The sequence below is a fragment of the Theobroma cacao genome, chromosome 4, assembly GCF_000208745.1.
Source record: "Theobroma cacao cultivar B97-61/B2 chromosome 4, Criollo_cocoa_genome_V2, whole genome shotgun sequence".
Classification (NCBI taxonomy): Eukaryota; Viridiplantae; Streptophyta; class Magnoliopsida; order Malvales; family Malvaceae; genus Theobroma; species Theobroma cacao.
The window spans coordinates 8,405,742-8,409,254 of NC_030853.1; the positions used below are offsets into that span (position 1 = coordinate 8,405,742).

General features: G+C 33.8%; 1 long non-coding RNA gene across 1 annotated transcript; it reads right to left on the reverse strand.

Annotated features, from left to right (window-relative positions):
* Positions 2,090 to 3,170, reverse strand: LOC108661739. The gene is made up of 3 exons (XR_001927516.1): positions 3,129 to 3,170; positions 2,422 to 2,504; positions 2,090 to 2,120 (listed from the first exon to the last, which is right to left on the reverse strand). It is a non-coding gene; the product is annotated as an uncharacterized LOC108661739 (long non-coding RNA).

Genomic DNA, 3,513 nt, shown 5'->3' on the forward strand with positions numbered 1-3,513 from the left:
GTTTTCTTGACATTTATATTGAGCATTGACTTACTATTATTGTTTTGCACTTTATGTCATTACTTAAATGCATTCAACATCTAGTATCGAATACTTATGATGTTAATACAATAGTAGTAACTTCTAACTCAATCATAAACTTTGGCAAAGTAGAGGCTTTTATAAGCTTCCTCTTCTTTAACTCTGTCAAGGAAATATCTTTTTTTTAGTCCCTCATTTGTCCATCTTTACCATAAAAATGTTTAAGAACATTTCCCAGTTAGTGCCATTATCATGGTTGTCTTCCTAATTCATAATTAAGGCAATATAAATTCCATCTCAAGGAAGCACACTCCTAATTATGAATTGTATTTGGTAGAGATTGTGTAACAAACAACCTTTCGCTTGAGAACATTTCTCGAGTCCTAGTACCTTTAAAAAGGGTTTGGTCTAGTGAGTTTGATTTGCATCCAAGATGCACCATAGTGACATATTATTATCCATGTATATAAATTATGTCTAAATAGATAAAATAAAGCAATACGTAAATATCATGCATAAACTATTTAAAACAAGGTTTTAAAATTTTACATAGTTCTCCCACTATTTTCTAAAAGATGATAACCCTCCATATCACCTCGAGACATCTTTACTAAGATTCTCTTAGTGGGCTCGGATCCCATCCATCAAGTCATGACCTTGAGTGTGCTCAACAAACCATGATAGGTGGATTAGGTATGTAACTGAGCTTACCAATTGTATCTCTATACAACTCCTAGATCAGCCAAGTAACAACACATTGCTTAAACATATCATATATGTTTCGCCTAGCCTTTACCTCTAGTTTCATAATAATTAAGTTTCCAAGCATCTGGATTTTAGGAAACTAGTTGAGTAAGACCCATCAATAGCTCAAACATACTCGTGTAAAAGTGTGACCTTGAGTGTGCTCAATAAGTCTCCAATTAAAAGAGCAGCCAGGTTGTCATGACCCAGTACTCCCCTCGAGCCTGTGACAATCGCCGCAATGTCCCGATAGACACTCATTACCCGAAATGCTAACCGGAACCCCGCAAGGCTTTAATACAAGTTTCTCATTCCCCCTGTGAGTAACCGTTGCTAAATATCATGTTATAAAAGATTTTAAGTTATTTCCAACTTAAAACAATAAAAAAAATAATTTCTGTCTCACAGGGGCATTTTGGACATTTTTTCCTAAAAATTTCGAAACTAGGTAAAAATGTAGTATGCAAGTACAAAACACATAATTCATAATCAAAAATAAGTGTAAACATCTAAAACCTTCATTTAAAATGAAATTATGATTATTTGGATATAATAAAATAAAATAAAATAAATATTCAATAAAATATTCTATCTTTTATAAAACAATATTTTTAAAGTTATACGTAAATAATCTTTGCAGCGTAAAAGCAAAATAAATTCATACATACTGTAATACAGTAAGTTAGAGTATTTAATTTAATTTACAATAACTAGTGGGCCCCCGAATAACCAAAAGTAAGAAAGACTGTGAACCTACAGTTTGGAGGATGCAAATCCAATGGTAACCTCGATGAAACCAACTATCTACAACCTATTCAGAGCCTGAAATGGGTGGAAATGAGGGTGGTGAGATTATATAATCCCAGTGAGTAAACAAACATCATTCAAAATATCTAAAGTTGAGTAAAAGGAGACGATTAAAACATTCCATCTAAATATGTATTTCATAACATAAACATTCATTTCATTTAAATAGTCAACATGGCTTATGAGTATCTTAAAAGCTTGGCTCTTGCCAAAATCATTCTAGGGAATACCTTGGCCGAGGCATTTAACCGAGTCCGCCAAGGCTATTAAAAAGTTTTGTATACACATAAACATATTTTTAGTCTGAAAAACACAACCGTTCCTTGGCGTTAGTGGAGTTCATCATCACGAGGTGGTTCGACATGACGTGAACTCTAACCATACCTCAAGAGATGCCCTACTCGCCTCTCCGACCGAGCTACATATATAACCAGATTCCGTGCCCCTCTAATAGGTTGGTCCACAGAACCCGCCCACTGTAGCAAGCTAAACCCACCATATAATAAAATTTTTGACAGCATGACATGGCTAATATAATACTATCCAGCCTGTAAATGTAAAACAGAGCAATTCATACAGTTCACAAAAACACAACCTAGCCAATCATGCCAACACATTAACATAAGCCATCAATTCAAATCATAAATTTACAACGCCTCAAGTGGTCTCTAGTTACTTTATTTTCAAAGTCATCATTCAATTTCAAGACAATTTATAAAATCTTTTCATTTAAACACACTTTGTTTATAAAACCTAAAAATTAACCATTTAAACTCATTTTGTATAAAATTCACAAAATCGAATAAAAAGACCACTTTAGATAATTAAAATGATGATAAGGTTACTCACTATTTCGGGAGTCGAATTTCTAGAGTACTCTGACTACCGATCCTCGAGTACAATTTCTTTGCCCTTAGTGGAGGATTCACCACCTATACATGATGCAAAATCAAGCAATTTACCACATTGGTGCTAAACTGTTATAAAACTATATGGATGCATGAAATGGAATGCAAATTGTTCGGATCATCGTCTAAACATGGTGTTCGCCTAATTGGATCTATCACTTAATTAATTGGCCAATTCAACTCCAATTAACTCCATTTTTCTTCCAATTCTCCAAACCATCAATCACAAATCCAATAGCATAAAATTTAGCAACATCACCTTCACATTTTCCCTTAGGAATTTCGGCCATGATGGGTGCATCAATACTATAATTTTTTCCTACTTGATTTTCTCACCAAAATTCATTATTTCCTAACCAAATCACTTGAAATAACAATCAAAATCATCATCAATATTCCACATGGAGAATTCGGCCAATGATGGGTAATGGGAGAAGAAGAATTTTTCTTATTGATTTTTCATGCTACACATCACTAACTAACTAAAAACACTAAATACATTGAAATCTAACCAAATCAAGCATCAAAACTCCTCCCCCCATGTCCGGCCAGAAAGAGACCCATCATGAAACCATGTGATTCAACCATGAAAATTGCTAAAGAATGCATGGGAAAGGTAGATCTCAAGCTTTATTGAAAAAATCTTACCTTTTTCACTTGTTTCCTTTAATTTTTCACACTTTTCCTTTGAATTTTTCCACCTAGGGTTCTTGTTCTTTCTTTTCTTCCTTTGTTCTTCTTTGGCCGGCCATAAGAATGAGAAATAGGCTGATTTTGTGCTGATATTATAGCTAAATAATAAATGGATATAAACTTGACACATGTCACCATTCCATTGGTCCATGTGTCATACTTACCCATTTAGCAATCTCTCTCCACCATTTAAATTTTTGCAATTATCCATGATAATATTGGGTAAAATCCATGTGCTGGACAAGTGTTGGGTAGTGTAAAATTACAATTTTGCCCCTAGGGGTGGCAAAAATGACTATTTTACCCCTATGCTCGAAAAAATGTCGGAATTAAAATTTTT